This window comes from Rhinopithecus roxellana, chromosome 21, assembly GCF_007565055.1.
Source record: "Rhinopithecus roxellana isolate Shanxi Qingling chromosome 21, ASM756505v1, whole genome shotgun sequence".
NCBI classification, from domain to species: Eukaryota; Metazoa; Chordata; class Mammalia; order Primates; family Cercopithecidae; genus Rhinopithecus; species Rhinopithecus roxellana.
Window position 1 is genome coordinate 6,105,994 of NC_044569.1, and position 26,807 is coordinate 6,132,800.

The 26,807-nt window shown below is 49.8% G+C and overlaps 1 protein-coding gene across 5 annotated transcripts in view; it reads left to right on the forward strand.

Annotated features, from left to right (window-relative positions):
* LDLRAD4 (low density lipoprotein receptor class A domain containing 4) overlaps positions 1-26,807 on the forward strand; it is a 432,818-nt gene that overhangs the window by 45,592 nt on the left and 360,419 nt on the right. For all 5 annotated transcript variants that reach the window (XM_030925766.1, XM_030925765.1, XM_030925767.1 and 2 more), the window contains exon 2: positions 17,986-18,069. The gene's annotated coding sequence lies outside the window, so the exon portion shown is untranslated. The remainder of the gene's footprint in view (positions 1-17,985; positions 18,070-26,807) is intronic.

Here is a 26,807-nt window from a genome sequence, read left to right on the forward strand (position 1 = left end):
CATCCATCCATCCATCCATCCATCCATCCATGCATCCATGCATCCATGCATCCATCATCCATCCATCCATCCATCCATCCATCCATGCATCCATCCATCCATCCATCCATCCATGCATCCATCCATCCATCCATCCATCCATGCATCATCCATCCATCTATCCATCCATGCATCCATCCATCCATCCATCCATCCATCCATCCATGCATCCATCATCCATCCATCATCCATCCATCCATCCATCCATGCATCCATGCATCCATCCATCCATCCATCCATGCATCCATGCATCCATGCATCCATCATCCATCCATCATCCATCCATCCATCCATCCATGCATCCATCATCCATCCATGCATCCATCCATGCATCCATGCATCCATCATCCATCCATGCATCCATCCATCCATCCATGCATCCATCCATCCATGCATCCATCCATCCATTTGTGCTGCTCACAAACTCAAGGGGCATCACTTACATGGGATCATTTGCCTTTACAGCCACCCACAGCTGCTTTGAGAAAGGAAATGTTCTAATTGCCTGTTTTCCTTTGCTGGCTGTACCTGTAATGACTGAGACCCACTGGGTGCGCAGGGCAAGACCAGCATTCATGTCTCTTGGCCCGATGGCGGCCCTAGGAGGGGAACGCGTGGTTTGGAGAAGCCCCTTCCTGCACCGCTGCTCCTGTAACTGACCTTGGGCTGTGTGGTCTGTCCAGCCTCGGTTCCCTCTCTTTAAGATGGGTGTAACAGGACCTCTCGGATTTCTTGGGAGGCATTGGGTGGAATATGGCAGATAAGTTTTGTAGGATAGTGGGTGCTCAGTACAGGTCAGTTATGTCCCCTGAAATAGAGAAGACTCTAAGTGATTTTTGGATAATCTCCTGAGAGCACACCGTGACTTGTATTGGAGGTCATTGCCTTGACCTCCTTATGCCCAGGGGCAGCTGAGTGCCCACGTGCCAAGGTGTGGGCAATGTGCCCTGTTCCGCTGCCAGCCTCCTCGGAACCCTGCATAGAGCCTGTTCCCTTCCACTCACCACTGGCTGGTGTCTGTGAACAGTGCCCTCCCTGGCCTTTTGGCGGCCCTGTCAGGGTCCTGAAGACTTTCTTTGTCTGAGAAATCTGGCTGTGGAAGATTTTCCTTTGTGTACTTTCGTAAATGCCTTAAATGTATTAGGGTGCTTTGCAAATCTTTCTCTAATCCGTTTTGACAAATAGCCGAGTAGTATTGGTTTTATGTGAACTTAGCAAAATTTGCTCCCGTTCAGGGTGACTGGGGCATGTGACAGTTAATGGGAGGTGGCAGGATTCTCGAGTGTAGTGTTTCTCTGACTCAGCTGACTATTTCCTTTTTCCTGTCACTTTATTATTTTTTGTTGCTATTCTTTCTGCCACCCTCTCCCTCCCTCCTTACAGATGTCTGTCTTTCCAGGACTGTCCTTGTGTTTTTTGATCTTTTCTCACATAGACGTCAGTGGTGGGTCCATCCTTGAATCCCCACTATTCCATCCAGTGACTACCATGGTGTGGCAGCTCTAAGGGCAGGGAGCTCATCTCTGCTGAATGCAGCCCATTTAGGGGACACCGTGGCACCTAGAAACCTTCCCGGGTGCAGCTGAATGTGCCGCCCTGTGGCCTCCCCTGGCTGGGATTCAGAGCAGGGCTCCCTTTTCTTCCCTTTGTTGGGACTAATGTGTCTGAAGACGCTGCCGGTGCCCCACCTGGTTCCCTCTTTTCCAGGTCAGGCAGCCCAGCTTGCTTTCCCCATCCCTCCTCTGGTATGTTGACAGCTCCCTCATTTCTCTCCTAGGTGACAGTGCTGTGGGCTTTCAGAGCTCAGCTGTGATGGACTATGTCTTAGCACAGCAGGCCTGAGGAAGTGCTGAGGGCATTGGCAATGGTGAGGTGCTGGGGCACATTAGTCCTGGCTCCAGGGAATAGCAGAACTCTGCCCCTAACATTGCATTTGCTGGTGGAAAAATAGACCAGTGGATTCTTGCTGTTCTACTTGCTAGATGGTAGATGTTCTTCATCTTGTTTACCAAGAAAGAATGTGGCTTCTTAGCCAAGGACTTGATTTCTGGTTCCTGGTGAACAGTTTTCAGAGTACTCTGAGTCTCTTCATTTGCAGAACGGGAACTTTGAGAAAATGCCCAGCACAGTGCCTGCCTGGGACAGAGTGATTTCAGCAGATGTTTATAGAAATCCCAGTTTAGTTCAAGTTGTGAGCTGAGAATCCTTGCTGCTGGTTTTCAGTTTCCAGCCTCAGACCTTCAGAACCTTTGGGGGTTATATCCCTAAACTCAGCCGTACCCTAGAGGCCAGGTCAGCGGAGTGAGCGAGAAGCCCACTCGTGCCATCAACCTTGTGCTTAGAAATGTAGAGGTTGTCATTAGAAAGCACAGTATTTCTATCCTACGTTTGAATTTCAGGGAAGAGCATTGGGATTTGTAAAGACGTCATCTATATTGGAGACTGCCCAAGAGTTATGGCTTACCCAGCTGCAGGCATAATGCCACCTGTCTGCAGTACCCGTGCTGTGTCTAAGGAGGAGGGACTTGGCGGTGGGGGCGGGGGAGAGGCAGGACTGTAAGTGCCACCGGAGCCTGAGAGCAAAGATGAACAGAGGAGATGGGGGGGGGAGCTGTGTAGAGCAGGGCCCACGTGCGGCTGTGTGCGTGGAAACTGAGTCCCGTGCGGCTGTGTGCGTGGAGACTGAGTCCCGTGCGGCTGTGTGCGTGGAGACTGAGTCCCGTGCGGCTGTGTGCGTGGAGACTGAGTCCCGTGCGGCTGTGTGCGTGGAGACTGAGTCCCGTGCGGCTGTGTGCGTGGAGACTGAGTCCCGTGCGGCTGTGTGCGTGGAGACTGAGTCCCGTGCGGCTGTGTGCGTGGAGACTGAGTCCCGTGCGGCTGTGTGCGTGGAGACTGAGTCCCGTGCGGCTGTGTGTGTGGCGGCTGAGTCCCATGCGGCCCTGTGTGTGGGTGCTGAGTCCTGTGTGCCAGCCTTCCCGTTGCCATCTCAGGAATCCTCAGGGCAGCCTGGTGAAGACAGTGAGGGCATGGGATTGCAGCTGACACACAGGGCTGTGCAGTGAGGCAGGCAGGAGCTTGCTTGGGAGAGAGGCAGGGGAGTCGAGGGGCACCTGGCACCTTCTCTGGGCCAGCTGACCTGGGTTCGAGTCCCAACTGTGCCCATTGGCAGCCGTGTGACCTTGGATGCTTCACTCAACCCTCCTGTGCCCTGATTTCTCCATCGATAAAAGGAAGACGTTGGTAATCATATTACCCACCTCACGGGTTCTTATAAAGATGGAAAGAATAAGAACCAATCATGTCCCGAGCTTGAGACACAGCTGGCTGGTCCTAAGTGTTTGTTATGGCTGAAGTGAGGGAGTCCGGCTTGGACTACGGACCGCCTGACTGCATTGCTCTCCCTCTGAAGGTCATTACTGGGTGGTAACCGAACTTCAACTTCTCCTGGGTTCATAATCTTATTTCACTTCATAAAGTACAGTCATACAATCAACACGACTTTAGAGTGTTGGAGGAAACTTTCTGTGTTCCTCAAGTACCATTTAATTAAAAAAAAAAAAAATTTTGGATGAAACTAATATAACCCTGGGGTGGGCAAGTCTGTGGGGGCTTGGGAGGGGCTGTGATGGAGCAGGGCAAGACACAACCCCGCCCTGTCCCCTCTGGCGGATTGGGCCCCACCTGTCCCCTTCCAGGCCCAGGAGTTGCAATTGGTTGAGTGGGTGGGTGGGTGCAGGATGGACGAGGATGCGTCCTTTGAGGAGGTGGCCCTGCCAGGCGGCTGCTGTACGTTAACGGCCAGAGAAGCTGGGGCCACAGACCTGGAGGGCTTCCCAGCCCTGCCCCCCGAGTTATCCTCAGAGTGGGCCTTGCTGCGCTTTCCAAAGGGCGTCTGCAGACTGTTAGACAGTTCCTTGGCCCATGTTCAACAGTGTGCAGGAAAATGCTTAGAAAGCCAGGAACGAATGGTTTCTGAAGTATTTGCCATCATTCAATCCCCCGGTGTCCCTTTATGAGTTTAGCTAATGAGGAGTTGACTTCTCTCTGTAGATACTCTGAGCCCGATAGCTTAGGTGATGCATTCTTGGCAGGGAAGCCGCTAGCCTGTTTTTCAGAGGAGACGTCGTCCTGTGCTTCCTTCCCATGCGGGCTGAAGACGGTTTTGTGCTTTTCTCTGCAAATAGCTGTTCTTTGGACCGTGTGAGGTGATTCTGTGTAGCCTCTCCCTTCTTCCGGGATTCTGAATCTGGATTGATTTTGTTTATGAAGCTTTCTGAGATGCATTTCGCTGAAAAGAGTAGTTGAAGAATGTGTCTGGAGAAAGCACAGGGCTGCATTTCACAACTGTGCTGTTTCACAGAAGCATTGCAAGTACAGTCTCCTGCACCTACAGACTCCAGTGTTTCAAGGTTGGGGGAGGCATTGGCAAATTGATCTGTAAAATTATATAAGAGCCCTCTCTTTTACCTGAGTTAAAGCTGAGTTGCCCAAGCCAGAACCTGGTGCCGTTCTGACCCCCTCCTGGCTCCCTGATCCGTCCACTGTGTCACCAAGGCCTGTGATTCTACCTTCGAAGTGTTTTCCACATGGCTCCTTTCCTCCTGCTGTGGTCACTGCCTTCAGTTCTCAACATTTCTTGCTTGGACTTTTGCAAAAGCCTCCGAACAGACTGCCCTGCCTCCAGCCTCCGCCATCTCTTCCCCTCCTCGTATCCTTCCCTGTGCCTTCCAAACTCCTGGTCCAGGACCTCGTTCTGAGAACTGCCTTACCACCTAGCGGCAAGGCTGACCTGTCACTGCGTGACTTTGAAGGTCAACGCCGAACTTACCTGTGTGGCCTGGCTGGGGTCTCTGTCTCCAGCCCCCATTTCACTCAGTTCCTCCAGGGACACTCGAAGCCCTCCGGCTTCCCACTGTGCTGCCTGGAGCATGGCTTCCTCCGTTCTGCAGCGCACACGGCAGCTGGCCAGGTGAGCCCTTTTCTTGGCTCATTGCAATTTGTCGAAATGTGTGACAGGGATGAATAGCTCCGTGCACCCAGGAGCAAGGCATGCCACGTCTCTTCATTTTTGTGGAGAAATAAATCTCCTTTGATCACTGACTCACTGAGAAAGATGGGGTGGCTGATATTGGTCATCTGGGGACTGTCCTCCCCAGGCACGTTTCCGAGGACTTGTCACTCAGCCACACCCGGCCCCACTCCCCAGGGCTTTGTTGGCCGTGGGTCCTGCTTGCCTGGTGCTCAGATCTTCTTCAAGGTCTGCTGAAGTCATCTCCCGTGGGGGTGACCCTGGGACCCCGCTCTGCTGCCCACAGCTCAGGCTTCCAGGGGTCCTCCTCAGCCCACTCCCCACTACTCCTGAGGTCCTCGCCCTGCCCCGGGTGGGTCCCTCTTCTCCCACCCCTGAGCACTCAGCCGCCTCCTCACCCCTAAGTGGATCTGCCTGATCTAGGTTTAGAGCTCTGGTTTGGAGCATCGATATGTTTAAGCATTATCTGGGGAGCTTGTTAAAAATATGGATTCCTGGACTCCACCCCAAGAGATTCTGACTCAGACACTGAGATGGTGCCCAGCACTGAACGTGTGTTTTAGCAAGAATGGCAGGCCCCTTGACACAGTTGTTCTGTAGTTTGGACAATGAGTAGCCCTCGCCCAGACCTTAAAAACAAAGGCTTTTTTGGGGCTTGTTTTTAGGGCTCCCCCAACTTCTTCCTGTGGACCCAGGAACACAGAAGGTCATTTTGCTACAAGAGTCCCCGTGAGCCCTCTGCCCTCCAGCCCTGCATTCACAGCTAGCCCGGGAGCTCCTCGAGGGCAGGGCCTGGCTTCATTCCTCCTGCACAACTCCTGGTGCCTTGCACTGGGTCTGCAGCCAGATGTGGGCAGGAGCAGTCTTGGGGACTACAGACACAGCCCACTGAGGAAGGCACCCAGCCCTGGGCTTGGCGTCCCTTTTCCTTCTGGCACGGGGCTCGGGTGTCCAGAGGTGGGAGGATTCCGAGGGTCTCTGGTGGCTGCCTTCTCCAGATTTGGGCTTGGACTAGACGCAGCTGGGAATGAGTTTGTTTTGTTTTGTTTTGAATTGGCATAGTGACCGTCTTAGGCGGAAGGCAGGCTGCTGCAGGGCCTCCACACTCAGGCGCTGCCTGGCGATGGCTTCTCCGGGGAGGAGAGGGAGCTGCTCTGAAGTGAGCCCAGCACCGCAGTCCTGGCCAGACTCCTGGGCAGATCCCTGGAGCCCTGTCCCCACATCACCCTTGGAGCTGCCTTCCGAGTGTTAGCTACAGTTTCAGTCACAGCCTCAGAGGTGGCAAGTCACTGACTAGGAAGAGAGTTGAAACGAACAGAATTCTGAGTAAGAGTAACACTAGGAGTTGCAATTTTTATGTTTAGTGAGGCAGAAAATCTTCTACGTCAACTGAAGGCTAGATCTACTTTCATGTGGAATCTCTTTGTGAAAGAACAGCATTTTCTGAGTTCAGGCCTAGGTCTTGGTTAGAATGAACAGGGTAATGGTGGCAAGGGGGAGGTTCGTGAAAATATTCTCAGACTGCAGGTCCGAATTATGAAGGTGACTGCTGACATTGCTTTAGCAGTTCAGTGGTACCTATCTTTGCAAAATGTACTTTCACTTGTAAGGGCCAAATAATTCTAACAGAAACATTTTTTGGTATGTAATTATGTAGATGTAGAGTGATACACTTTTTTTTTTTTTTTTTTTTTTGCTGTGCACTTAAAAATTGTCAAAATAATGTTTGGAACTTTTGGAACTTCTGGAAACTCTGCTACTGATCACTGATCGGTTTCCTGCATGTGTGTGTCTGTGTGTGTGTTGTTTTTAGTGTGTGCACACAGGCCTGCAGCATTAGTAGTTGTTGGAAGAGTGGTCCATTCCCTTCATTTTAAAACCAGCACCACCCGTTCCACCTGTCACATGTGGTGGTGGAATCGGAGAAGAATGGGGGCAGTTTGGTCAGGATGGTGAAGCTGCCGGGGCATAGCCTGCGAATGCTAATTCACTTTCTGTAAACAACCCCTGCGGTGTTTGGTGTTTGCATGTATGAGATCAGCCATCAGTTTTTGCTCAGATCCAGCTCCTGCTGCTGTGTAACTGAGATGAGCCTCGCCTCAGATGTCGCATGTAACTCAGCTACTTCATTTGTTCATTCTCATCTTTTGCTTTTCTGGAAGGTTTAAGCCAGAGGCTGGGGCCCCCCATTCTGGCTGGCTGATTGGAAATCACACACGTGTAAGGATTGTCCAGCAGCTCTCCTGGGGCCCCTGGTGACAGCTTGCATGCCATGAGAACTGGCACAGGCTGTGAGTCACCCACGGTCCTTCCTGAGCGTTGACTTAAGGTAACACAGGCAGACCAATGCATTCTTTCTTTTTCTTTTAAAACAGTTTTTTAGAGATGAGGCCTCACTATGTTGCCCAGGCTAGACCTGAACTCCTCACTTGGAGCCATCCTCCCACCTCGCCTCTGTAGTAGCTGGGACGACAACTACTCCTCCCAGTGCACCTGGCTTGACGCATTCCTTTTTGTCTTTTGAAACTCTTGTACTTTCCAAGATGTACCTGGAGAGATATTTTCTCTTAAGTTTAGAATAGTTTTCTACTGATTTCCTTTGTTTTCTTGTCCCAGGGCAGAATATTTTGTTCCTGTTGATGGGCTGCAGATGGTGCCACTCTGCCTCCCCGGCCAGTCTGTCCTGGACTCTCTATCCCTTTTCCTTTGTCTCAGTTCCTCCTTCACCCTCCTCCCCGCTCGGCTTGACTCTTCTCCCTGCCTCCCTCCCCTGTTGGGATTCTGGCCTAGTGGAGATGGTTTCATCTGAGCATCTGAAAATAGGGGGCTTCTTGGTCTTTATATGCACATCTGAGCAGACTACTGAAGGCAGAGGAAGGGAGATCTCTTAGGGAGTCAGCAGATGCCAAATGCTGTGCCTTCAGACTGCCTCTGCTGTGTGTTATAAGCAGCCTCACACCGCAGGCTGCCCTTTAGCTGTTCCCTCGGAATGCAGCCTTGTTAAGTCACTGCCAGCATTTCCCCTCTTGGCGTCCCTTTCTCTTACCTACGTCATTAACTCCAGACTCTGCTGCTTTCTTAAAGGCTAAAGTAACGGGCAGAGTAAAACCCTGAAACGTTTAGAAGCTATGCAGTATTATATTGTAAACCTGTAAAAATCCTTAACAAAGTTAGTGGCTTGGAAAGATTTTCATGAGAACTTCAGCTAAAAGGCAGTAAAGTAAATGCCTTAAAATAACTAAACTGTGGCTTATAACAAGGCCATTGTTTGGCAGTGTCCACTTTTTAAAGACTTTCCAGATCTCGGAGGAGGAAATGATCCTGAGACAAAGTAGTGATTTAAAAAATGAAGACAGTAAATTAACATTGACATTATTTGCCAACAATCGATTTCTTGTCTCCCAGCTTTTTACCCTGCATTCTGAATAAATTGGACCACGTGAAGAACTAGAAGATTAACTTTAGGGTTTTTGTTTGATTGAAATTGGTTTTGCAGAAGTGAAAATTTGGCAGCATGTATGGAAACCAGCAAATCAGTTTACAGTGTTCTGTGCTTCTTAGTTTATGAAACCCACAAGAATGAGGAAAGGCTGCGTGTCTTTGGATGCGAGAAGGCTGAACTAATGTAGGGTTTGCCTTTTCTGGAAGTTTATTTTTACCCTTATTAATTTAGTAGCTTGTCGAACAGCATGTCCAGACTTGAACTAGTTAATAGTGGCTCCCAAGCTGGGCAGGATTTCAATGCCAGTGGTTATTTTTCAGTGGTCTCACAGAGAAAGTACTGGGAAATACTCTAAGAATGGTGTAAAATGAAGAGGAACTTGGTAATTTTTTTAAAACGCGGGCTCAATGAAATGTAAGCAGCTGGCTTACACACAATGACAGCCTTTACAATCAGATATTATGCTCTGAACTAGTGCTCTGATGAGGTAGTAGAAGCATGTCTCTATTTTCAATTAAAATGAGCCGTTAATGTGGGAATATTTGGAGCATCTGTGTCTTTTCAAATGAACCGGGGTAGATGATTTTTTTTCTTTTTTTTTTCCTGAGGGGAAGCCCATTTGCGTGGTGGCTTCTGCTGGTGGCATCGGTGCCTGTTTCCCAGCCTGCTGGGGCCCTAGCGAGCTGTCTGACGTCATGCTCATGCTTGAAGTCAGTGTGAGTCGGCAGTGTGGGAGTTCCTTCCAGAGAGAGGTGCTGTTTTCGTCTTGAACGGTTCATGGGTTTCTGCAGCAGGCTTGATCTCACTCTCAAACTCATTGTCCTCACGGCCTTCTTCGACCCCTTCCTCCTGGTGTCCCCTTGGATGTTCTGTCCTCCATCCTCCCACATGGCCCTGTCCATCACCTGACGTCCATGTTAACTTGCTTATGGATGTCACTCGAATAGCTGCCTTCTCAGCAGGCTCTCGCTGCTGTGGATTTGAACAAGTATTTGTAGGGGAGTCGAGGCAGGCTACCTTGATCTGCAAACACACCAGGCTGTCTAGAGCCTTGTTACTGGACTGCCGTGCTGGTGTCTCCTGGGAGCTGGTTAGAAGTGTGGAGGCTGGGCATGGTGGCTCACATCTGACGTCTCAGCACTTTGAGAGGCCAAGATGGGATGATCTCTTGATCCCAGGAGTTTGAGACCAGGCTGGGAAACATAGCAAGATCCCAATTCTACAAAAATTTTAAAAAGTAGCTGGGCATGGTGGCATGTCTACCTGTGGTCACAGCTACATGGGAGGCTGAGGTAGGAGGATCACTTGCACCCAGGAAGTGGAGCCAGCTGTGAACTGTGATAGCTCCACTGTAATCTAGCCTGGGTGACTCGGTCTCTTAAAAAAACAAAGAAAAAAGAAAAGGAAATGTTGACCCTCGGGACTTGCTACGGATGTGTAGAGTCTGAATTGGCTGGGTCGAGAGTGCAAACTATGCTAATTCCAAGCCTATTTGCATTACCACGTACAAGTTTATCAAAGCGTTGGAAGGCAAGGCAAAGGTGCGTTAGCAGTAGAATGTGTTTTCATTAAGTTATTTCAGAGTACTGGATCCAGGACTTTATTGGCAAAGTTTATGCACAGATAATACAGATGGGGTGAGTTCTGTTTGGCTTGAGCGGAACACAATTAGCTGCTTTCTGCTTTCTGGACCCTGCACGGTTGTGCTGCGAAGGACCCTTCCTCAGGGCATCGGCAGGCTTCAGTGGGAGGCTGGAACTCTGCAGGAGCAGAGATCACAGCTGGCACTAAAAAAGCGATCTCCAGTAGAAGGGAAGAGAAAATGTATTTCAAGCAATGAGACTAAGTATTGTTTTTAGAAACTAAAAAGTTATACATGTGATATGTATGTATGTGTATGTATTTAAATACCACAACCAAGAGTGTGTGTGTATATGTGTTTGGACATTATCTGTGTATATATGTGTACGTGTGTATATATTGCATTTGAAATATATGAAAGTATACAATGACTACTACTATGGGGGAATTTTTTTTCTTTTTTCTTTTTTCTTTTTTTTTTGTGAGACGGAGTCTGGCTCTGTCGCCCAGGCTGGAGTGCAGTGGCCGGATCTCAGCTCACTGCAAGCTCCGCCTCCCGGGTTTACGCCATTTTCCTGTCTCAGCCTCCCGAGTAGCTGGGACTACAGGCGCCGCCACCTCGCCCGGCTAGTTTTTTGTATTTTTTTTTTTTTTTTTTTTTTTTTGTAGTAGAGACGGGGTTTCACTGTGTTAGCCAGGATGGTCTCAATCTCCTGACCTCGTGATCCACCCGTCTCGGCCTCCTAAAGTGCTGGGATTACAGGCTTGAGCCACTGCGCCCGGCCTACTATGGGGGATTTACAGAGGAAAGATCAAACATAGTTTAATGGAGGAGAATGATCAATAATAGATGTTTATTATTGGCTCGGTTTACCTAAACAACAACTAAACACATACACCAATGAGCAGTGAACATTTTGCCATCCAGAAATGCTGGGAAATAGGGTGTCATGATTTTTAAACCATTCTAGTTAATATAGAACTGTCCTATGATACCATTGACAGACTTAAATAATGAGAATCTAATGAGGCTTAGCTAAGACTCAAGTGACTGTAACCGAAGTTATTTCTTGCTGCGGATGTAGATGACTGTAGAGTTCTCCGTTTCTTCGGCGTCATGACGGTAGGCGTTCAGTGCCTGCGTGAAAGCAGCGGGTGGAGAGGGACCCTCTGAGCCTGTAGAAGGCCCATTTCCTAATTCCCACTGGGGGCTTCCAGTGCACTTTCTGGGTACTTAGTTCACGAGGTCTTTCTGAGTCCGCCAAAGGAGACCTTAGCTACCCCTGAAGACCGAAGAGTCCGGGTCGAAGGCCTCTTCCCCTTGTGCTGTCCTCAGCGTCTGACACAGGGCCTGGCACGTTCAGCATCTGATAAGACCCTGTTGCGTGAAGGCCTTGGATGCCGGTAGCATTCCCCGAGGTTGTCCTCGTCCTGTCTTCCTGTAGGTAGCTCTGGAATTTTTGACGCTCAGGAGGTGGGGCCTCTGAACTTTGCTGCCTGAGCACTGGAGCCAAGAGTGTTAGTTGACGTTAGGCACGTGGACTTCTTTTGCTCTGACTGACAGATGTTGGTTGAAGGGAGAGGGTGGGAAAAGCTGAATCAGCCCTGGTACAGGGACTGCTCCCAGCAAGTCAGTTTCCACCCCACCCACGGTGCAGTGCTGTTTTTTTTTTTTTTTTTTGAGACGGAGTCTTGCTCTGTTGCCAGGCTGGAGTGCAGTGGCGCAATCTCGGCTTACTGCAACCTCCGCCTCCCGGGTTCAAGTGATTCTCCTGCCTCAGTCTCCTGAGGAACTGGGACTACAGGCGCCGCCACCACACCTGGCTAATTTTTGTAGTTTTAGTACAGACGAGGTTTCACCGCGTTGGCCAGGATGGTCTTGATCTCTCGACCTTGTGATCCACCTGCCTCAGCCTCCCAAAGTGCTGGGATTACAGGCGTGAGCCACTGCACCTGGCCCTCAATGCTTACTCTGAGGGATGCTCCTGACCTGTGCGTGGCAGCTGTGCGGGGCCCGGGTTGCCTTGGTCCAGGTAGAAATCCCCTAGAGGGTGTCCTGGGGCTCAGGTCTTTGAAGACACTGGGCACTTGAACTGTGCCCTGGCCACGGCCGGAGGTGGTGCTCTGTGCTCCAGAAGAGGGGACTTGCCAGGGGGCCGTCACCATTCCTCGTTTTTTCCCGGCAAGCAAAATCGGACCACTTTATTGTTGCATCTGGTTTGAAGAGACCTTCACTTCTGTTTGGGGAGAAGAAAACCCAGACGCAGCGAGACAGCTGCCAGACGGTGCCCGGCTTTCGCCTCTGTCTCGCTCCTCCTGGCCGAGTGAGTGTCCCTTGGTGTCGCCCCATGCTGCGTGCTGCATGCGTATCCCTCGGGTCTGAAAGGCGCTGATGAAATGCTTGCTGCAGCTTTGTTAGGACGCAGGCGGTCACGCTGTAGGCTGCTGCAGGGACAGCGGCATTATGCAGCCTGCAGGAGCCATGGCCAGTGCGTGGTCACTCTGCGTGGCAGCCTTGTAGACCCGGCCGGGACTGTTCAGGGACAGCTGGAGACCTCCTGCTGCTCTGTGACTGGGGTTACCGTGACCACTGTCTCTTCACTGAGGCCAGACTCAGTGAGTGCAGGTTCCTGGTGCTGGCCAGTGAGGCCCCGGGAAAGACACACGTGTGGTCGGTATAACTCGGCTTCAGTTTGCTCAGAATAATGCAGCCCTGTGAGAGAGAGGAGCTAGGGAGCTGTGGTGCATCAGCTTGTAAAGAGGTTAGAAAATTATCAAAACGAAAACGATGTGGCGTTTACAGGTCGAATGCAGGAGTGAATGCACACGTGCATTTTATGGTGTGAAACTGTCCCTGATGCGATAATCGGGTGTGTTACTGCATCTGTGGTGACGGGGTGGGTCCATCTGCAACGTTTCTGAAAAAAGCATCGTAAAGAAGGTTGGTTTGGGGAAGGGTGCCTCTCTTTTCTATTTCATATGTCACCGGCTGCTCTGTGTGTTTTCTGTCCCATTACGATTTCCCTGAGATGGCTCTTCACTCTCTCTCTGGGCCTCCTTGTATTTGTTTGTTTTTGAGACAGGGTCTCACTCTGTTGCCCAGGCTGGAGTGCAGTGGTGTGATCATAGCTCACTGCAGCCTCAAACTCCCGGGCACAAGAGATCCTCCCGCCTCAGCTTCCTGAGCAGATAGGACTGCAGGCGTGCACCACCACATCCGGCTAATATTTTCTTTCTTATAGAGATGGGATCTTGCTAAATTGCTGAGGCTTCTCTTGAACTTGAGTGATCCTCCCACCTCGGCCTCTCAAAGTGCTGGAATTCCAGGCGTGAGCCGCTGTGCCCAGCCCCTTGTGTTTTAAATGGCTCTGCTTCCCAGGACCCAGCCACCAGCTGGAGTGAGTCCTGCTCCGGAGAAAGGCCGGAAGCCTGTGGCCAGGCTTCTCTTCAACATTTGCCCAAACAAATTTCCCATCTTCCTTTACCTTAGCGAGAGAGTGAGAACACTGGAAAGATGAAGAATAAGTGCACCTGCTTCCCTTCGGGGTTTTCCATCCTCCAGTCCCTCATGCAGTCCTGTCCTGGTGCAAGAGCGGTACTGCCTGTCACTTTTCGGGGGTGGATACTTTTCACCCGAGGATACCCACCCACTCTGCCTCTTCTCGCTCTGCTTCTCGGGGGCCCATGGCTCACAGCCGTGTCTGCGACGTGTCATTCAGGAGGTGGTTTGGGGTTAGTGAGATCGGCAGCCCCTCAGGACCATGCTGTTGGAAAGCCACGTGTGGATGCCCCGATCGGTGCCTGGTGCCGCAGGGTGTGGCGTGCGAAGAGCTCAGCCAGCGCCTTCTCTTCTCTCCTCAGTGAGCGGCAGTGCTCGCTGGCTCTCCTCAGTGGCTTCCTCTTGAATGAACCTTTCTTCTGAAGGCTTGATTTCCTTGTGGGGGAGGCTTAGTGTTTCTGCTCAGCCTTCTTTCTTGGAGGCCTGGGCTTGATGTTGAGTTGTGTTTGGTGAGGTTATGGAAAAAGCCTGTGTTTACGAGAACAGAGGGAGGAGGCCCGGGTGGGGCGTCAGGTCTGCCTTTGTGCTGTGACCTGGAGCCGTTGATCCCTTGGCTGGGCCTGGGGAGGGGTCTGTCAGTGACCCCCCCGGTTCCTTGCTGGTCCCTACACAGGGCATGCTAAGCAGCAGGTCAGTGGCTGTTTTCACAGCTAGAGAGTTAAAGTTATGCTGAAAGGAAGAGGTGAGTTTGTTGCAGTTCGCTGCCTCGTGTCATGGAACTGCTGTTTTTAGTTTTTCTTGGCTTGGGTGTGAGAATCCTGCTGCCTGCGAGGCTGAGCATGAGGGAGAAAGCGTGGAGATGACGATCGCATTTGCTGAGTGATTGATGAAGAAGTGGGAATGTATTATACAGTCCTGAATATAGATTTCAGGGGAGTATGACAGGTTTCTGTAATGAATAAAGTTTTTTTTTGTACTCTTTTAAGTAATTTTATTGATTTAAGTATTTTAAAATATCACTGTCATTAAAACTATTCCTTTTGGAATGTAAAATAGACACAATGTTGGGTGGCAGGAACTGTATGTGTTGAATTATTTTCAACAGAGCTTAAAGTCTTGCTTGGAATAGTTAAAAATTATCAGTGTGAAAACAGAATATCTTAAAGAGCTGGGCATGGTGCTGTGCACCTGTAGTCCCAGCTACTGGGGAGGCTGAGGCAGGAGGCTCCTTTGAGTCCAGGAGTTTGAGGCTGCAGTGAGCTGTGCTTGTGCCTGTGAGCTGCCACTGCACTGTAGTGTGGACACCAAGCAAGACCCTGTTTCAAAAAAAATCTAAAAGAAATTTTGAAACAGGTTGCCAGGAAATTGGATTGGTATTTGTTTCAGAATTAGAGCCTGGTCATGTGACGCATACAGGTTTTGTCACTTTAGTTGGGAAGGAAAGATTTATTGATACTAATGGAAAATTAAAAATGAGTCACAAATTCTTACTTTGGAAATTCTCTTAGGGAACTTTTGTTTCTAACCTTGAACTGCAGACAGCTAGATGCCAGAGAAGTGGCAAGGATATTTGACAAAAGCAAGAGCTACTGAGTGGCATTTTCAGCACTGACTCAGGTTCACCGGCAACATGAAATCAGTGCTGGAGAAGTTGTGCGTTCATTCTTTGGGGGTAGAACATGAAGCCAAATATCTTCAACCTATTTTGAAATTCAAAGCTATGGGCTCTACTTTGAAGACTTGAATAAGTTTGGTTGCTATGGCCTTTTTGTGACTAGACATTGACAAATCATAATTATTTTACTGTGGCTCATTTAAAAAATTTTAGTAGCACAACAAGGAAATTATAGTCAGTGATAACTTAATTGTATATTTTAAAATTAAAGAGTGTAATTGGATTGCTTGTAACTCAAAGGATAAATGCTTGATGGGATGGACAACCCATTCTGCGTGATTTGCTTATTTCATATTATATGCTTGTATCCAAACCTCTGATGTACCCTGTAAATAATACATATACTTACTATGTGCACACAAAAAATAAGAATAAAAGAAAACAAATGTTAAAGGCCTCCCATGTGCCACATACTCTGCACAGTCTTGGGGATGCCAGGATGACAGGGATGTGGTTTCTGCCCACGAGGAGCTAAAAGTTGAGTAGGGGAATGAATTTCCACTTTTGGTCGATGAGGCAGGGCAGAGGCCTGCTCTAATGGACAGTTGCATATGCATTTAGTATATGCATATACACTTTATATTATGTCCTCCATATTTAATTACTAAGTTTGTTTATTTATTTATTTATTTTGAGGTAGGGTCTCACTCTGTCGCCCATGCTGGAGCGCAGTGGGTGGATCTTGGCTCACGGCAACCTCAGCCTCCTGGGTTCAAGTGATTCTCATGCCTCAGCCTCCCGAGTAGCTGGAACTATAGGTGTGCACCACCACGCTCAGCTAATTTTTGTATTTTTTGGTAAAGACGGGGTTTCACTGTGTTGGCCAGGCTGGTCTTGAATTCGTGGCATCCTGATGCACCCGCCTCAGCCTCCCAAAGTACAAGCATTATTGGCATGAGCCACCATACCCGGCCTAATTACTACGTTATATTTACAGTTTTCTGTTGCTGTGTAACAAATTATTATAAACATGGGAGCTGAAAACAGTACTCATTTGTTATCTTACAGTCTGCATGGCTCCAAAGTCAGGCATGGCTTAGCTGGTTCTCTGATCAGGCTGTAGTCAAGGTGTTAGGCAGGCTGTGTTCCCATCTGCAGGTTTGAGTGGGGAAGAATCCACCTCCAGACTCACTCAGGTTGCTGGCAGAATTCATTGACTTGTAACCGCAGGACTGATGTCTCTGTTCCCTTGCTGCTTGGCAGCTGGGGGCTGCTCTCAGGTCCTGGGGAGCCCCTGTAGTGCTTTGCCAAGTGGCCCCTCCCAGGTCCCATCACGAGGTGGCAGCTCGCTTCTCCCAGCCAGCAAGGGAGTCTGTCACTCCCTCATCGCTAAGACGGGATCCTATGTAGGTCACCTGGTGTGGGGAGAAGCGTTCTTGGCGGTATTCGGTTGGGTAGAAGCCAGTCACAGCTTCCGCCTACACTCAAAGGGAGGGAGTTGTACAGAGTGGGAGCAATTTGGGGGGTCACCTTGGAATTCTGCCCACCACAGTACCTTTCTGGTTATTTCACGGACTTCTGTCCCCAAGAAATCTGAGCGTTTGTGTCCTAGGAGGACTGGCGAGAACAGCCCCAGTGGAGGAATAAAAACTAAGATCTGGAAAATCAGCAGTGGGTTGTTTTCATCTCTCAGCAGGCAGGAAACAGGAGGAGAAGGGAATGCCTGTAGGCCCCCAGCACGGATGGGAAGGAGGTGTTTGGCCAGGGTAGAGCTCTGCAGGGATCTCCAGGCTCCTCTAGCTAGGTGCAGCCGTGTTTTATCCGGCTGTCTTTACATGGGCTGATCACTCAGGAGTGGCATATGGCAGGAACACGCTTTGGGGTATGAGCCTCCTGGAGAATGAACTGCAGCACACAAGCTAGACAGATGGTGGCTTAGTCCCCCTTGGACAAGCGTGTGTCCTGCACACTGGCGGGCAGGGTGCTGAGAGGCGCTTGTGGTGTCTGAGGCGGAGCTTTGCTGAGTTCCCCTGAAACTGCTTTGTGAGCTCGAGGCGGTCACCCGAGGATACGCGGCGCTCCACCTGGGATGGTGCGGTGCCCACAGAGCATCCTCGCTCAGTTGGGATGGGGACGCCAGTGACAGGTTGTATGGACTGGACAAAATCTGGAGCACCAGCTGGGAGGACACTCTCCTAACAGGATGGAGGGCAGGTCAAGGCAGCCTTGCAGGCAGAGTCATGAACGTCACCATCCCAGCAGTGTCACTGCTAGAGGGCCTGCTTCTTCCATGAAATCAGACATGTATTTCAGCAGAGGAATCACCGGGGCCTGCCCGCTTTTAGGTGGACCCATGTTGTCTTGAGACAGTTTGGATTGCTGTGAATGAAGAAGGTCTTTTCACAGCCTTTAGGGTGTGTATGAATTTTAAGAAGGCCAGTCCAACAGGGATACTATCTGTTATGTGGCCTCTCATCAGAGGAGGCCCGTGCCTCTGCAGGAACAAGCGTGTGTCCTTTGACAGATGAGGACTTGGTGCCCTGTGGCTGAGTGGAGGCGGAGGGGGATTTTGCCCCAGTTTAGTAATTCTGTGCTGTAATTCTTCTCTCTTCCTTCCCTTTATTACTGGATGCTTATTGTTGCATTTTTATTGTGTTCGTTTTGATATTTATGCCTCTTCTCATGACAGCCCTCAAATGTTTAACCAGTTTTGGAACTTGGGAGGGGGACACACAAAAAGAAACCAACGGCTCACAGAAGCTCTTCATCTTTCTTTCTAGTGGTTCAAGCTCGACGTTCGTGACATCAAACCTCCTGTTGGGCCATTTCCAAGAACTCCCATCAGCTTCTGTACAGTTGAAAAGGTAAGTGGAGCTACTTGTGGCTGTTCTTTGTGGTGACGTCTGGGAAGTCGAGCTTGTCGTGGCAGGAGCTGCTCTGCGATGGTGGACCTGTCTGGCTGCGTTGGTTTTTACAAGGGTGCGCCTCATTGGTGTGTTTCTTCTTTGGGGCTGGATGTCCATTGCTGGGGCTTGGGTGTCTATTCACAGTAGAAGCTTGGGTGACACCTGTGTGTTTTCAGAGCTAGCCCTGGTGGGGGACAGTCAGTGGCAGAGCTGGGAGGTGCCGGGAGCCCCCCTCTGGCATGCCAGCGTCAGCCTCTGGCCTCAGGCTGCCCTGCCTCTCAACGCCATGTTTCCTCAGTTCCTCTGGAATTCTAGTGATGCTAAGTTTGTCTCATTATCAGTCTTCATTTGATGTCAAAGAACATCAAGTGAAGAAATACATGAGAATTTTCAGGAAGGTAAGACATTCTATAAAATATAAGATCCAATTTTTTTCTAAATTTTTAATGTGCCTGGTGGTGGGACTCATCGCTTATGGGAAATCCCTTTCTAGAATGTAAGACTTTTGAGGGCAAGCACCTTCCTCTCTCCCGCTTGTCTTCCTTCCTTCCATTTATTTTTTCTTCATGGCCTAGAACAGTGCCAGCAGTGTCAGGAGCGTGATAAAACTTTTGGCAAATGAAACAACTTGATGAGGAATCCACCCCGAAGCTCTTAGAGCATATCCCAGCCTTTTCCTTTCTGGTTGCTGTTGGCAGCTGAGGAGGCACCTGGAGAATCCAGGAGGATTTGTGGTGCTTCCTTGCTGAGGCACACAGACCCTGGAATGTAAATGGACTTTTTACAGTTTGGCACCTTCCCGAATTGCGGGTGCAAAGCAGTATGCATGGCAGAGCAAACCACGCTTGGGTTCAGTGTGGGGGCAGCTCCTCCACTGCTGAGCTCGAGTGTCTCTCTCCTCTCTCCTGAGTGGATTTCACGCCCATTCGATTGGCTCTCGGGAAGCCGGGGTGGAAAGAGCTCATGGGGAACACCCAGACCGCACGCCTCGTGGATGTTCAGTGACTGACGAAATGCTTGTTATTCACACGATGCCTTTATTAACCTGACAGAAGAGCACGGTGTTTGAAAATCCCAGCTCTTCGCTGGCTTGGTGGGTGTGGAGGAGCCGTTTTTCTTCCATCGTTCGGCACATTCACCGCCAGCTTGAAGTGGGCGGTGGCAGCACCCCTCTGCCAGGGCTGACAAAGGCGTGGGCGCAGTTTCATTTCTCTTTTATTGTCTCAAATACAGTTCCCATTGAATTGACCCACCAAAGACTAGCACTGTCTTCAAGTAGAATTTTACCAGGTAGCGGAACACACACACCGCTGGACTATGCCCCCGCAGACTGAAACTTGAGTTACAACATTTCAGCAAAAGTAGAAAGAATCCTTGCAAATGACATAAGTATCCAATTTCCCCCCCTTATGTAGGGTTACCTCACTCATCAATTATTTTAAGCAGCTTTCAAAATTGGTAATGGAAAACTTTGTCTTGACTGTACTGGTATGTGTGGATTTTAAATTAAATACAAAACTACGTCGCTTCTCCTGAAAATCAGAGCAGCTAAAGAAGGAATCACTGTTTCTGCAGAACTGCATGGCGCTTCATCATCATGGGTGATTTTCAAGCACAGACTTAGATTGCGAGATGTCGTAAGAACTTTCACACCTCTCAACTAGGTTCTTACAGCTGACTGTCCTGGAATTTATATTTGCTCTGTTACTTGGAAAATTTTGTCCCTTAAGCAGCTCACAGGTGGGCTGTGAGACATTCCTATGAGCTGATAAAATGGACAGGTGGTCTTGCCTTCTTCTGCTCTGTCTGCTTGCCTGGGAGGGCCCAGGGAGGCCTAGAGCTTTGCATAACTGCAGGATGTGCCTGTCTCCTTGTCCAGTGGATTTATTTGGACTTGGTTTTAAAATGCAGCCGGGTCCACATGTTTGGGTTGTTATTAAATGCACTTTTGAGTTTTTTCTTCCTCGATGAATCTGAAAACATTTGCCCTTACCATATTGCGTTTGTGTGGGGAACTCAGAAGCCACAGACCTTGGGTTGAGTTCTGGCCTGGTGACTTTCATTCACTTTGTTACCCTGGTGAGTCCTAACCCTGTGAGTCTCAGCTTTCCTCATCTTTAAATGGGGTAATATTTATCTCATGGAATTACTTTGATGATGCCTAATTCAGCATTCCATGCACGGTCGTCACTCAACAACATGATGGCTATTATTTTCCACCCTAATGCTGGCTTTCTGCTGTGATCTGTGTGCTGGGGGGATTGGAGGAAAATAGCAGAGGTCCTGCTCTCTCTGTCCTCTTTCAGGACTGTGGAAGTTTACTAAGGAATTTCACGCAGCATCCTGCTGGAGCGCACGGGGGAGTGCTGCTGACGTGATTAAGCACAAAGCCACGCGGGTGCAGGCAAAGAAATGATTAATTCAGGCTCCCTGCACTGTTCCCTGACCTCCGCATAAGACAGTGCAGCCTCAGACTGAGATCTGGCTGGCTGTCAGCACAGACTGGAAAGGTGCAGCTGGAGAAAACTCCACCTGTCTTCTGCTTTCCTTCTTGGTCCTTAAGGGATCTAAAGGCACCAGTGCAAACCAGGGGCCATGTGGATGTCTTCCAGTGTGAGACCAGGGGCCATGTGGGGAGTCACAGTGAAACCATGAAAAAGTAACTTTAGACCCAGGCGGTGCATCCTGACCTGAACTTCTATCTTTGCACTCAATTTAAACTTTCTAAGGTAAAATCAAAGAGGATCAGTACTGGGAGAAACGGTCATTACCTTTGAATGTAGGTCCCTGCTGTCTACAGTGGCAAATAGAGTCTTGCTTATTTTCACCAGATGTGTGTACAAAATGATCTTTGGCACTGTTCAGTAAAACAAATTAACTCGTGAAAATGTTATCGAACACAAAGAATTGGAATCCCGGCACTTTGGGAGGCTAAGGCAGGAGTATCACTTGAGCTCAGGAATTTGAAAGCAGCCTGGGCAACATGAGACCTCAGCTCTACTAAAAAGTCGACAAAATTATCTGGGCGTGGTAGCTCATGCCTGTGGTCCCAGCTACTCAGCAGGAGGCTGAGGCGGGAAGATCACTTGAGCCTGGGAGTTTGAGGCTGCAGTGAGCTATGATCATGCCACTGCACTCTAGCCTGGGCAGTACAGTGAGATCCTGTCTCCAACGCCCCCCTCAAAAAAACACAAAAAACCCACAAGAGACAATCGGAGTTGTCATGTGAATGACCGTCTTGTGCTGGGGGCTCCTAGCTTGAGGAGGACTGAAACTCAGCCCTGAAGGTGGTTCCTGCAGAGGGTACCCTGAGGTTTCCCACCTGCATGGGCAGTGGGGAAGCTGTGGGTCAGAGCCTCTGCTGGCCTTCCAGCTTGCTATCAGGGAAGTGACAGCAATGTGGCCAGTGCTGGGGTCCTGGCAGGGATCCCAGGTTTGGGGGTCCTAGTTCAGGGTTCTCCCTCAGCTTCTGAAAGAGTTTCTGAGTTCTTCAGCCTTATTTGGGACTCCTCTCTGTGTCTCCCCTGTCTCCTCTTACCTCGTACTCTCTCCTCCTGGGCCTCTGTCTGCCCAGCATCAGGGGACTGGAGTCTGAAGCTCCATCTCACCATCGTCCCCTGATTCTTCCACTTTAGCGTTGTATCAGTCTGGATTCACGCTGCTGATAAAGATACATCTGAGACTGGGAAGAAAAGGAGGTTTAATTGGACTTAACAGTTTCACATGGCTGGGGAGGCCTCAGAATCATGACGGGAGGCAAAAGGCACTTCTTACATGGCGGCAGCAAGAGAGAATGAGGAAGAAGCAAAAGCAGAAACTCCTGATAAAACCGTCATATCTCATGAGACATTCACTGTCATGAGAATAGTATGGGAAAGACTGGCTCCCATGATTCAACTACCTTCCTCTGGGTCCCTCCTATAACACGTGGGAATTCTGGAAGATACAATTCAAGTTGAGATTTGGGTGGGGACACAGCCAAACCGTATCATCCCACCTCGGCCCCTCCAAATCCCACATCCCCATATTTAAAACCAATCATGCCTTCCCAGTAGTCCCCCAAAGTCTTAACTAATCTCAGCATTAACCCGGAAGTCCACAGTCCAAAGTTTCATTTGAGATAAGGCAAGTCCCTTTTGCCTGTGAGCTTGTAAAATCAAAAGCAGGCTGGTCACTTCCTAGTTACAATAAGGGTGCAGGTATTGGGTAAATACAGCTGTTCCAAATGGGAGAAATTGGCCAAAACAAAGGGGCTACAGGGCCTATGCAGGTCCAAAATCCAGCGAGGCAGTCAGATCTTAAAGCTCCAAAATGATCTCCTTTGACTCCAGGTCTCACACCCACGTCACGCTGATGCAAGAGGCGGGTTCCCGTGGCCGTGGGCAGCTCCACCCCTGTGCTTTGCAGGGTGCATCCTTCCTCCTGGCTGCGTGCACAGGCTGGCGTTGAGCGTCTGTGTCTTTTCCAGGCACGCGGTGCGGGCTGTCAGTGGATCTACCATTCTGGGGTCTGGAGGATGGTGGCCCTCCTCTCCCAGCTCCACTAGGCCATGCCCCAGTAGCGACTCTGTGTGGGGGCTCCTACCCCACGTTTCCCTTCTGTGCTGTTCTGGCAGAGGTTCTCCATGAGGGCCCCACCCCTGCAGCAAACGTTGGCCCGGGCATCTAGGCATTCCCATACATCTTCTGAAATCCAGGCAGAGGTTCCCAAACCTCAGTTCTTGACTTCTGTGTACCTGCAGGCTCAACACCATGTGGAAGCTGCCAAGGCTTGGGGCTTCCACCCTCTGAAGTCACAGGCTGAACTGTATGTTGGCCCCTTTCAGTCACTTCTGGTATGGCTGGGACACAGGGCACCAAGTCCCTAGGTTGCACACGGCACGGGGACCCTGGGCCCAGCCCACAAAACCACTTTTTCTTTCTGTGCCTCTGGGCCTGTGATGGGAGGGGCTGCTGTGAAGGTCTCTGACAAGGCCTGGAGACATTTTCCTCACAGTCTTGGAGATGAACATTAGGCTTCTTGCTGTTTATGTAGATTTCTGCGGCCAGCTTGAATTTCTCCCCAGAAAATGGGTTTTTCTTTTCTATTGCATAGTCATCCTGCAGATTTTCCAAACTTTTATGATCTGCTTCTCTTATAAAACTGAATGCCTTTAACAGCACCCAAGTCACTTCTTGAATGCTTTGCTGCTTAGAAATTTCTTCTGCCAGATACCCTAAATCATCTCTTTCAAGTTCAAAGTTCCACAGATCTCTAGGGCAGGGGCTGAATGTCGCCAGTCTCTTTGCTACAACATAGCAAGAGTCACTTTTGTTCCAGTTCCCAACAAGTTCCTCATCTCTGTCTGAGACCACGTCAGCCTGGATTTTATTGTCTATATTGCTGTCAGCATTTTGGGCAAAGCCATTTAACAAGTCTCTAGGAAGTTTCAAACTTTTGCACATTTTCCTGTCTTCTTCTGAGCCCTCCAAACTGTTCCAACTTCTGCCTGTTACCCAGTTCCAAAATCGCTTTCGCATTTTCGAGTGCCTTTTCGGCAATGCTCCACTCTGCTGATACCAATTTACTGTATTAGTCCGTATTTACCCTGCTGATAAAGACATACCCGAGACTGGGAAGAGAAGAGGTTTAATTGGACTTGCAGTTCCACATGGTTGGGGAGGCCTCAGAATCATGGCGGAGGTAAAAGGCACTTCTTACGTGGCGGCAGCAAGAGAATGAGGAAGAAGCAAAAGCAGAAACCCCTGATAAACCCATCAGATTTCGTGTCTCGTGAGACGTATTCACTGTTATGGGAATGGCATGGGGAAGGCCCTCATAGTTCTATTACCTTGCCCTGGGTCCCTCCCACGACCTGCGGGAATTCTGGGAGATAAAATTCAAGTTGAGATTTGGGTGGTGACACAGCCAAACCATATCAAGGGTTAAGAGTGGCACTGAGAAAATCAGAAACGCAGCAAGGGCATCAGGGATGCCAAATGCCCTTGTTTATCGTTTGGGTGAGAGAATGCCAGCCTGCAGGAAGAAAGGCCTGTGGTGGGAACACACTTTCAGAGGTGGGAGAGAGAAACTTGCTACCTCTGCCACTTCTTCCCATGGCCTGGGACCTGGGCCTCGTCTCCACCTGCTTGTTGGATTCTGTCTTTCTGTGATTAGAGTTTATTAGCGTCTCATCGAGCAGACCTGCGGAGTCATATGGGAAAAATACCTTGATGCTTTGCTTTAAACTCAAATGCGCTAGCAGCTCCGTCAGTTCCTGCCTAGCACGGCATTGTCAAACTGCTAAAAAGCTAGCAAATTTTCCACCTAAAATTTTGTGGGGGAGGCCAGGGTGGGGGTGTGGGGAAAAGATGTAAAAATAAACCCTCAGATTCTGGGTTGCTTGGTGGCGTGTGTATTTTTCCGTGGTGCGGGAGGTTAGAAATAGCATTGCTTTTTATGGGATTCTCAGCAGCAGCTTGAAAATTTGGCTTTGAGGGTTTGGTCTCCCTGTGTGGGTGAGGTGACTCCTGCAGCACGGTGTGGGGGGCAGCGCGCCCCGGCACCTCCCTGTCCATTTTCTGCCTCCCTGCCCCTGCTCGAGGCCACCTAGATAAACCGTGCTCAAGTGTCAAACACGCTTTGCCAAGGTCAGGTTCCTGAGATGATTCGTCCGTGGCAGCTGGTGCCAGTGGTAACAGACTGCATCGCAGCAGTCCCCATAAGTCACATTGGTGCGTCTGTGAGGGCAGTCGCAGGGAGGGGCATCCTTTGGGGATGTGGCGTGTCAGACGGGCTGTGCCTCTGAAGCCGACGTGAGACGACCTCCTCCTGACACCCTGACATGGGTGGGGGGCATGGGCCGCCCTTTCAAAGAGAGTCCTGAGGGATTCTTGAAGTTTGTTAGTTACGTAATTCTTACACAGGGAGGGAGGTTGCAGCGTCCCTCTCAAGTGCAGTGCAGAAGGGAAATGTGAAGGAGACAGAGTTTGTCAGCCCCAGGGGTCCAGGGGCATCTGTGAATTCCTTGAAATGTTGCCAGTTGCTGGGGAGAATGCCAGGGCTTTGATAGGATTCTCAGTAAGGTTTTGACCTCCGGAAAAGGTTAAGAGCACTTGCAGTGGAGCATGAGGCGTGTGGTTCTTTTGGCTTGGGGCAGTCACTTCAGCGATGGCCAGATTGGAGGTGTCACGAGTGGGCCGAGGGTGACAGACAGGCTTGCCGAGGACAGTCAGGGGATAGGATTCTGTTGTCAATTGTATAACTTAACCTGGGGGCCATTGGAGGTATCCGCTGGGCTTTTCCTTTGTAGGCTTTCTTCTTGAACTTCATATGGGATTTTAGAGTCGGCATGCTTGCTGCAGGAGGCTTCGTGGCAAGGCCGGGTTAGCTTAGTGAGCTCAGTGCTTGGGAGAGGATCCTGCTGTGCACAAGGGGTCTGGGGTCTGTTTGCTCAGCCTGACACTTTAACAGTTTCCCTGTTTTTCTCCTGGGATCTGGTTTGCCGGGGCTGTCCACATTTTTCCATGTCTTTCTTGAAACTTGGGGATTGTGGTAGGGACATCAAGGCTGCACCCTTGTTAGAGAATGGCGGGGGAACCTCAAGCCAGTCCCTCTCCCCGCCTTTCACAGCACACTGTTAACTTTGTTTCTCAAACTTTTTGTCTCTTCTTTAAAAAAAAACTGTGGTAAGATATACAGAATGTGGAGAAGTTGGAACCCTTGTGTGTTGCTGGAAAAAATGTAAAATGGTTCAGCTGCTATGGAAACAGTATATTTTAACCATTTTTAAGCGTACGGTTCTGTGGCATTAAGTACATTCACGTTGCGCAACCATCACCACCATCCGTTTCCAGAACTCTCTCCATTTTCCCAAACCAAAACTTTGTACCCAATAAACATGAACTGTGCGTCCCTCTCCCTCCAGCCACTGACACCCACGATTCTACTTTCCGTCTCTGTGATTTTGACTGCTCTACACACCTCATAAGTGGAATCATGCAGTATTTGTCCTTTGTGTCTAGTGTATTTCACTTACCATAAAGTCGTCAAGGTTCACACACATTGGAGCCTGTCTCAGAATCTCCTTCCTTTTTAAAGCTGACTCATATTATGGTGTCCTTGGAACAGGAACATGATAGCTCGAGATAAAGTTGGAAAAGAAAGTGAGGGCCAAACTATCGAGTTTTGTTTATTTATTTATTTTTAGAGACAGGGTCTTGCTCTGCCACCCAGGCTGGAGTGCAGTGGCACAATCATAGCTCACTGCAGCCTCGACTTACTGATTCAAGCAACCTTCCTGCTCATCCTCCTGAGGAGTTGGCAGTACAGGTGTGTGTCGCCACTGCCCAGCTAACTTTGAAAATGTTTTGTAGAGATGAGGTCTCACTGTGTTGCCCGGGATGGGCTCAACCTCCTGGCCTCATGAGGTTTTGAATGCTCTGTATAGATTATCCCACAGGGTGTGGGAACCGCTACACTTGTCAGAGGAGACAGTGTCATTAGATGCGTGTTTAGGAAGCTGAGTCTGGTGGCCGAGGGTGGGAGTCAGTAGAGAAGGAGACGGAAGCTGAGAGGGCCAGCCGGGAAGGGCAGTGAGGAGCCATCCCTGGCCAGGGGGACAGGGCCTGAGCTGAAGCAGCAGCTGTGGAGAAGAGGCCTTGGGGTGGAGGCATCCGTGTGCCGATTGTGTTGGTAGCTGGGCTGTGCAGGGCAGG